General features: G+C 40.2%; 1 long non-coding RNA gene across 2 annotated transcripts; it reads right to left on the minus strand.

Moving 5' to 3' along the window:
* Nucleotides 1-521: 521 nt before the first annotated feature.
* On the minus strand, nt 522-8,594 carry LOC146545556 (uncharacterized). Of its 2 annotated transcripts, none has more exons than XR_014879646.1 (3): nt 7,308-8,594; nt 2,091-2,214; nt 522-1,575 (listed from the first exon to the last, which is right to left on the minus strand). It is a non-coding gene; the product is annotated as an uncharacterized LOC146545556 (long non-coding RNA). The 2 variants fall into 2 exon arrangements; XR_014879643.1 differs by having other exon boundaries at nt 2,066-2,214.
* Between the last annotated feature and the right edge of the window lie 1,360 nt (nt 8,595-9,954).

Genomic DNA, 9,954 nt, shown 5'->3' on the forward strand with positions numbered 1-9,954 from the left:
CATGAAGATCCTCATGCGAGTTTCTGTTGTGTGACCAAAGGACAGTGCTCCTCAAACATCCAGGGCCTGTGGTGTTGCCTTGGCTCAGGATGCACAAACCAGTGAAATGATTCTCAGTTATAATTTTGGAACTTCAAGTAGTTCTTCAAGGAAAGCTAATCAGGAAAGACAATTTCCAAGCTTTATTTCCAGACAAAATCAGGAAAGAAGTAAGAGGGGTCTGCCATCGATATCTGTGTATTTTTTTTCTACTTTCCTTGGTGGAGAATACCAGAAAGTTGCTAAATGAAGAGAAAGATAATAGCAATCCAAGATTGAGTAAGTGTTTTCTGAGGGCTAGGAGATCTTATTTTAATCCCATGTTATCATTACCTTTCAGAAGACAGCTGAAAGCACACAGATGGCAGACATGTAGATGAATGGGCTCTCTGCAGGGGCAGAGCATGCATAGTGGCTGCTAGCTTTGTTCTGATGTCATCTGGCATAATCTGATAATTGCATCAGTAAGAAATGGTCTGAAATGTCCAGTGAAGAATTCTTGTCTTCTATTAGTGTAACCGGATGCCTGAAGAGCCAAGGTTCATACCAGTTCTAACAGAAATGCCAGCCTGATCTTACATTACATGCCAGAGAGGAACAGATTCTTGTAATAGAATGTTTATGCTGGCAGTCATGTAAAGAAATACGCAAAATTTTAAGTCATTCAGCCGTTTCGCACTATGAGTGTAACACAGACATCACAACTTAGCAAGAGACTTAAAATGTTATTCCTAAAGTTTCTCTGACTCCCTTCACTTACCAAACAGTAAGAGTTTCTACATACACTTCTCACCAACTTACCCTGTTTGCATTCGTGTCGATGAAATAAACCAAGGGGATATATATCCGTACTTTGTTTAACCACATATATTTAAGTGATTTAATTTTTCTTGAGGGGAACAGAAAGTGTCCCAAGTGTTTGAAATTCCAGCATACCAGTCCTCCACCTCTGTGCCGTACCAGTTTCTTTGCTGCACCCATTCACTTGAACAGTATCTCTGGGAGAAGAGGACAGATTTCTAGACTTTGAGCAGCAGTATTCATAGTCCTCAAGGGACTCCTTTGTGTAAGTACTTTGAACAAAGCACGTAAGCACACAGTTTCTCTATTAATAAAATCAGGGAAATGATACTCAGCAAAACCCTCAAGGCAGATACGCTGTAAAATATACAATCATGTATAAATCATGTTCAGAAAATGTTCTGAAAATCCCTAATGGCAGTTACTTTGGAGATCCTTAGGTACTGAAGTCAAGCAACTTTGTCCATGTCAGAAAAGGCTTAGAAGGCTTGGAATTTGCTCTGCTTATTTTGAATATTTTTAATGATTTTAATATTGTTTTATTTGCCGAGAGTGCTCTTGTTCTGTGCTCGCTACCCTTGAGTTGTTTTCAGCTTTGTGTTGTGGAGCTATAATCCAGCCATCGCTTACATACCTGCTTGGTTGTAACTGTGTGCATGTGGCCTTTCCTTCTTGCTTAAACACTTCAGTGATCCTCACTATCAACAGCGCGTCGCCATGCAGGATGTCTGGGTCCTTAAAGGATTGGCATTGTCAACAAACTGGTAGGACTTTTCAAAGTCACAGTGACTGCAATGAGCACTGGGTATTCAGTATTTCTATTAAATGACCACCAATTCCAAAAGTAGCAAAATGCATAGATGCATCTGCTCAAAATAACATCACTTTACTATGTCTATAGTTTCTGGGAAAATCCTTGCTAGCTTATTCTTTATGTATTTTGAAAGTTAGGGCCAGGTAAGGTTGGTGGAGAAGGTCTCCAAAATTTAGAAGGAAGGCTAAACATGTAGTCAATTAATAACACTCCAAAGGGCAAATCAGACTCTGTTAAAGAAACTGAGGAAAGAAAACAGTATTCTCAGAAGAACTGAAATGCAAAGAAATAACATCAGGAGACAAATCTGAGCTCTTGTTTTCACATTGGAGATTGCAGAGGAAAACAATGATAAGGAAACAAAATCTTTGATTACATTAAATCAAGAAACTGAACAAAATCCAAGAATACCTGTGCCACTTATACTCCTTAGTACCTGGGAGCTGCCAAGAAGGGAGCTTGATCCACTCTGTCTTAGGTGCCCATCTCTTGTTTCAAATCCCACGATTCCCTGGCCTCATGTAGAGTCAGCTCGTGTGTAGGTCCAGTTAAAATGAATTCTTAAAAAAAGATAAAAAGTTTTGAAAAGAACTTTCTAATACATCGACCAACTCAGCCAACTCCCTTTTATGGCTATATTATTCAAACGGTGCAAAACCAGACAGCAAAGGAGCAAGACAGCCCTTTTCAGCAGCAGTTCAGCAGCTCAGCTATAATAACAAACCGTATGTTGAACATAAGAAATCTTCTATATGCTAATCTTAGCAGTATAAAACAGCTGCCCCTCAGTGAGAGGAGACGTGTAAGCTTAGGACATCTATATGCTCCTACATGGAAGTGCAGCAGTCTTTTCTTCCAAGAATAGCAATATGAATAGCCCACATTATGAAAGCGAATTTTCATTTTGCAGTGAATAGATGGTTGTGATGTACCTGGGAAATGAATTAATTGCACAGAGCTTCAGTCAGGTTCTCCTGCAGTTCTCCCTGGCATCAGTTATATATCTGCATAAACAGGAGGTTTAACATACTCTATAAAGTCACAAGTGTTATACTACAGAATGTACATTTCCTACACATAGGGAAATTCTTGGTGTTGCTAGGATGTTCTATTTATAATAAATAAATAAATAAATAAAAGAAAATATCTCATTCTCCTAATCCTGAAATATGTAGAGGGAAATGGTCATCAAAATGTTGAGTATCAGTAGTCATGTTGACAGCAGCCTGCTCTCTCTGTCTAACAATCCTGTTAGTTTGTGAGAACAGAACTAGATATCCTGCTGAAAGCCTCAAAGGCAGTATGATCCTCCTTGGAAAGTTGGTGTTTTAGTTTTGCATGCCAGCTCTCTGTAATGAACTTACATTGTTATTATTGGCAATAATCCCTGGCTAAGCAACGTCTTTTGAATTCAACTCTGGAAACCACAGCTAATTTCTTAATTCTCATCTGTGGTTTATGATTAACACGGATATTTGTTCTCTGGCAGTAGGCTATTGGATATATTTCTGACGCAGATGCTGTGTGAGTGATGCTGCATGGTGGAGAACTGGACTTTCCTGCTTAGAATCATTTTCTTTTCTTCCTTTTCCTGGTCAAACTGAAAGACAATTTTTCTACACAGCATTATGCAGTACCGTGTTACAGCTACATTATATCCTTTGATATAGCTACTATCAAGTGTTCTGCTTTTTAAAGCCTCAAAATCCCACAGAAACGAAAGTCTTCAGTATTCATATTTCTTCCGTTTTATATTTCTGATCACTAGAATGACAGTAAAAAGTATCTTCACACGAACATCAGTTTTGCAAATCCAGGAGCAAATAAAATAAGTATCATGCCTTTGTTTGTTACCTTTTTGTTTCTATCTTGATTTTTTTCTTTCAAGCCAAGACCATGATTTTTCTTAGCCTGATGGTGCTGCATTTTGGATAGCTGGGTATGGAAAGATGGAAGTCAAAAGAATTCAGGACTCTTGAGAACTGTTTCTCTGAATTAGGGTTTTTCTGGGTTTTTTGTTGTGATTTTACAGTCAGGAGCCAGAAATACACTTTTGCATAAGGCCCACTGTGTTTCCTTCTTCTGAGCATTTCAGAAATGGTAGCATAGTTTGACGTAATCTGGCCTGAGAACTCATAAATAGCTTTTGTAAGCAGTAGAAAATATGTTTCATATCACTGAAGATGATAACTGGGCAAACAAGTTAATGAGGGGTATATTTTGCTTTTCCTTCAATAGGGACAGAGGACTCTAGTTGGCAAGGGAATTGACGCTCAAACATTGTTAGTAGATCAGTAGGACCTGCATATGTCGGTCTTCTCCCATATGCCGTGGGAGAAGATTAGCTCTAAATTAGAGATTGCTTCGAAAACATCTTACTGTGTCAGGAGTTCCTACAACAAACAAAGCGTGAAGCAGAAATCTGCTACTCTACCTCACATGAAAGAACAACAGTACCATTTATTTGGTTCATTTCAAGGACTGTTTGCCTTGGTCTCACTTCCTTGTTAAAGGAAAATCAAAACAAAATGAAGTTAAGAAAACACACAGGCTTAGTAAAATCTAAAAATCTAAGACTTATGTTGTTACAGATGTGTTAGGACTTGAAAACTTGAGAAGTCCTCAAATAGGTAATGGTCCCGTTTCATCAGTTCTGTGACTAACTATATAACATAGGGTATTCTTGACGGAAAGCTGGAGCGACTGTCCCGATAACAGTGAAACAGATTCTTCTGTCAATTATATCCTTCATTTCCTCATTCTTTCCTTAAATATATATATATATATATATATATTTAAAAAAAAATATATATATATAAAAATAGGTGAATATGTTGGAGAATTAGTGTCTTAACTTGTGTGACTAGGAAAACAGGACCTATTTAGTTTTAAAGAAGCAAAAGAAAGAAACAGAATGAAAACCACCCAGGGAGATGTAGGAGAAAAGGAAAACACAGAATAATACTGTTTACAATTGAGGCAGAGGAGATTGCAGATTAAAGGCCAACTAATGTGAATACATGTAATACATGTATTAGGCAGATAGAGCAGAACTTCAGTTTCACAGCTCTGGCTGTGAAAGTGGCAGCATCCCCCAGAGACACAGGTATTAACTCCCTCTGAGCTGCAGAGTAAGAGGGAACCCTTCCACACTGCGAAGAGCCACAAGTGCTCTGAGTGTTTAGCAGCATTCCTCTAAGCACTTTGAGGCTGAAAACAAATATGAGCCAGGAAAAGGTATTAAAAATACTGGATAATATAAATGTTTAAGTCTTTGATGAGTCTCTGGGTATGGAAAAGTGGGGGGTTTCTATCACTAATAGTCACTGAAGTGAAGGGAGATGGGTACAGTCTCAGCAGGATGACGACGGAGCTCAGGGCAGGTGACCAGCAGTAGCACCTGTGTATCATTAGGAGGAAAATTTGGACAAATGCAGGTAAGAAAGAATGGGTAGGCTACTTGGCATTTTCCACCAAGCTCAAAGACGTGAACTAGCAGAGATGCACAGCTGCTCCAGCCTGTCTAGAGTGTTGAAGAACAAAAGGCTGGTGCATTTGTAGTAATTTGGTATCCAATAAAAATCCAAGTTATTACCTCAATAACTACTTCTACAATATTTCAAAATATGGAAAATATTTGTAGAGGGTATCTCTAGATTAGAATTAGGTTTTTGGGCTCAAGGCAACACAGAACTGAGTCATCTTGTCATGCATGACCCATGCCCAAGGTTGTTAAAGTGTCCTGCAAATCAAATATCGAACAGTGTTTGGGTGTGATGCCCATGAATTCCTTAAGTCTTTGCTTTAGATGCACTGGACTTTGAATCACATTCTGACTGTGTTCTACTATAGAAACACAAGTATACTTCAACTGAAAACTTTGGAATTTATGATACTAGAAGTCAGGTGTGAGAATTTCATTACATTGGCTGTGATCCCGCCTGTGTGAAGGATTAACTGTGGCTGAGACGTAACAATGAAGCCTCACCCTCTTTGAATTACTGACGCCTTCAATCCAAAATGTCAGTTTCGCAAATGGGGAGAGTACTGTAAGGAGGTGAAAACTCATCATGGAGATTTGGAATTACCTCTGGCATTTCATTTTCTCTCTTTTTCTGTGTAAGTGAAAATCTACTTGACTATTTGCATTTGCAATATTTTTTAGAGGATGTCCTGGAGATAGATTTGAAACAATAATTTGGGAGAGCGCTGGCTAAAAAACAATATAAAATAAATATACACTGTTTATAGTTAAAATTTATTTCTCTTAAATGTGTATATTTCAGTAGGCATTTTAGTAGCACATAAAGCTGCAAATGAATACATGAGTGAGAGAAAAATATGTGGATCTAAAAATGGAATGTGTGGTGTATGAACAGATTTTATGATGTTTCTTGGCCTTGAATCTTGTATTCTGTAGCTATGAGATCAATGAATGCTCTATTTTGCCAATTATTCTCTCCTGAGAGACTCTGTAGAAAGAGAAAGATAAGAAAATATGGTCTGGGTTATATTAATTATGCTGTTTTCCCACTCTACTGCAAAAGAAGCTTGAAATAATATCTAGAAATTCAAAGGGTTCTCTTATTTATTCTTACTGTCTAGTTCTGTGACATTCAGTGCAGATGAGTATACATTCCTTCAGGTTTTTTTTTTCTTTCCTATTTTCTCTTGAGAGTCCAAAGGATACATATAGAGAATCATACAATTTGAGCTGTGTTGGGATGCAGGGATTTGTAGGAGGACTTTTGCAGAATGTGTATATATTATGTGCTGTTATGACTATGCCAAATTATATGATGAATGCAACCTTGGTTTTAGAGATACATAGAGCCAAAACAACTTAACTTTTTGGTAGAGCTACACAGTACACCTGTGTGAGGATACTCAAGCTTTACACAGCTGAAAATAAAGAGCTAGGATAACAACGCAGTGTTGTAAAGAACAGAATTAAAACAAGACAGCAGATGATGTGTTTCCAGAAGGAACACAAACAACACTTAAAACAAAAATAAAATTAGTGGGGCAAGTAAATGAAATGGATTTGAATTAGTCTAAACACAATCAAAACTGAAACAGGATTTTTTTTTTTAAGGAGTATAAAAATATAATATGTTTCAGATTGCAATCAGTAGCAGTCATTATTGTTTTATAATTAGAGATACAAGAAAACACAGGAAATAAATGAATTTTCTCTCAAGACAATCAATGATTTAGGTTATAAAAAAATACTCATCTGCCCTGCCTGAAAGTAAGTGTGCAATGAAGATATATATATCTCACAAAATAGGGGAATTTAGATAAAGACTACGGAAGACTAAAGAAAAGAAAATTTTGCAAATAAAATTGCAAATATAATTTGGAAAACAACTATAAAAATGCTATAAAATTGCAGTGAAAAGACATATGCAAAAATTGTAGTTAGAGAGATTAAAGAAATTAAAACAAAAAAACAACAGGAAGCAGATCAATATAAAGTGTCAGTATGAATGTAAGAAAAAATATGTAGAAGGCTAAAAGACAACAAAACTAGATACATACAAGGGGAAATAAAAGAGAAATCCAGGTCACTGAGGAAGAATTAATAGAGTTTAAAGAAAAAAAAAAAGAAAATGAAGGAGAAAGATAGAACAAAACTGGAGAAAAAAATTACCTTAAAACATGAGTGTCCAAACTTTTGGTTTGCCAGCACTGCATTGAGTGAAGAGGAGCTGTCCTGGGCTGCATATAAAATATATAAAATAGTTGATGTATCTAAGTAACAACCCTTTTACTTTTAACATAAAAAACGTATTAAAAAATGAAGAAAAAAAAAAAAAAAGGAAGCAACCAGAATTGGAAACTTGTGGGGTATTTGACATTTTTTTGGTGAAACTAATGCATCAGACTGGTTTGATGGAAGTAGTTGTAATTCTTGGCAAATTCCTCAGGTGCTTCTCAGAAATTTTTGACGAAATTTTACACATTATGTGCTTGAACACTGAAAATAATTGTTCACAAATGTATATACAAAGAAAAATATATGATTTGAATAAGGCATGATTATCAAGAAAGGGATATTTTTCCCTGGTAAGATAGGGCTTTCAGAAGCCCAATAGTAAGGCATGAGAAAATTTTTGAGTTGAATATCCGATTACAATTCTGTGTATTCAAATTGAAAATTCAAGGCTGATGTATACTGAATGTTGACAGAAAATGGAATCACTGATTACCATAAAATGGAAGATATTTTTGAAAATATTGAAAACTATTCTCAAAATACTTTATCAAAATGGACAGAAAAACTTAATATATTGCACTGTTCATAGGAAAGCTTTTAGCCAAGAAACCAAAATGCAAAAAATTATTAGCGAAAAGTTGAGTTATAATGGCACTATGAGAAGATCTTTTATGGATTTCAGCTCAGAGAGTGTTAAAAAAACATAGCAACACGGTGTTAGTTGCTGCTAAGTGACAAGCAGGTGCCAGAGTCTGAGACACACAGTGACAAAGAGCCACTGCTGTAGTGGCATGAGACACGAGATGGCTTCACAATGGGCTGTGCTGGGACTCATGTAGCCTGTGGAAATTGGGTGGGACACATGAACCGAAAAGAAAAACAAAAAAATGACTTTATATAGAATGCTTAAGAAGTGAAACAGATTATAATAAAAATAAAGAAAAAATGGTAATCTAAGATGAAAAATAAAGAGAACAAAGGGATTTTTACAAATATAAAAGGAATAAAACAAACAAGAAATCAAAGGAACGAAAAAAAAAAAAAAGCAAGAACTGTTTTCTAATTCAAATATTTTTGTCACCAGTGTCAGTAGCAAAAACAGATGGTATAAAAAAAGCAACAAGCAAAAGTATAAACACGGAAAGAGACAATTCCCCAGCTCCGACGTCCGCTCTGAGCAGAGGCACCACTCATGCTAGCACCGGTGCAGTTCCGACTGCAACCCACCTGAGTGGCACGACGGCTGAGCTGCAGGACCAGACATCCAGTTTCCTCTTCACAACATCGTTGACGGCTGCGTCCGTGGCCACGACGGACGGCAGAGGAGCGCCGACGGAGCACAACCCCCCGGCGACGCTGTCTGGGACGGTGAGCTCACCAGGGCTGTCTGGCGCTAGCCAGGCCACCAGTGCCGCTTCCACAACACTGCAGCCTGACACCGGTTCCACTAGCATTGCCACAGCGAGTGGCAGTGTTGGCTCTGGGTCTCCAGTGCCCAGCTCGGCAGCTGCCAGTGCCTCTTCTTCGCCTGCTGGCTCCCCACCTCTGCCATCCAGCAGCACGCCGAGCAGCAGCAGTGAAAACACGGAAGCTGGGCTGACCAAGACATCGCAGCCTTCAACGCCAGAAACATCCTCTGGTCCAGCGTCCTCTGCTGGGATTCCGGGTGCTGGCACTGTGCAGCCCACAACAGCGCAGTCACAGGGGCAGGCCACGGCTCAGATCATGTCCACATCGCGGTTGACAGAGAGCCCGTCGTCTTCCCCAGCTCCGACGTCCGCTCTGAGCAGAGGCACCACTCATGCTAGCACCGGTGCAGTTCCGACTGCAACCCACCTGAGGAGGACGACGGCTGAGCTGCAGGACCAGACATCCAGTTTCCTCTTCACAACATCGTTGACGGCTGCGTCCGTGGCCACGACGGACGGCAGAGGAGCGCCGACGGAGCACAACCCCCCGGCGATGCTGTCTGGGACGGTGAGCTCACCAGGGCTGTCTGGCGCTAGCCAGGCCACCAGTGCCGCTTCCACAACACTGCAGCCTGACACCGGTTCCACTAGCATTGCCACAGCGAGTGGCAGTGTTGGCTCTGGGTCTCCAGTGCCCAGCTCGGCAGCTGCCAGTGCCTCTTCTTCGCCTGCTGGCTTCCCACCTCTGCCATCCAGCAGCACGCCGAGCAGCAGCAGTGAAAACACGGAAGCTGGGCTGACCAAGACATCGCAGCCTTCAACGCCAGAAACATCCTCTGGTCCAGCGTCCTCTGCTGGGATTCCGGGTGCTGGCACTGTGCAGCCCACAACAGCGCAGTCACAGGGGCAGGCCACGGCTCAGATCACGTCCACATCGCGGTTGACAGAGAGCCCGTCGTCTTCCCCAGCTCCGACGTCCGCTCTGAGCAGAGGCACCACTCATGCTAGCACCGGTGCAGTTCCGACTGCAACCCACCTGAGTGGCACGACGGCTGAGCTGCAGGACCAGACATCCAGTTTCCTCTTCACAACATCGTTGACGGCTGCGTCCGTGGCCACGACGGACGGCAGAGGAGCGCCGACGGAGCACAACCCCCCGGCGACGCTGTCTG

This window comes from Meleagris gallopavo, chromosome 1 (genome assembly GCF_905368555.1).
Source record: "Meleagris gallopavo chromosome 1, MGAL_WU_HG_1.1, whole genome shotgun sequence".
NCBI lineage: Eukaryota > Metazoa > Chordata > Aves > Galliformes > Phasianidae > Meleagris > Meleagris gallopavo.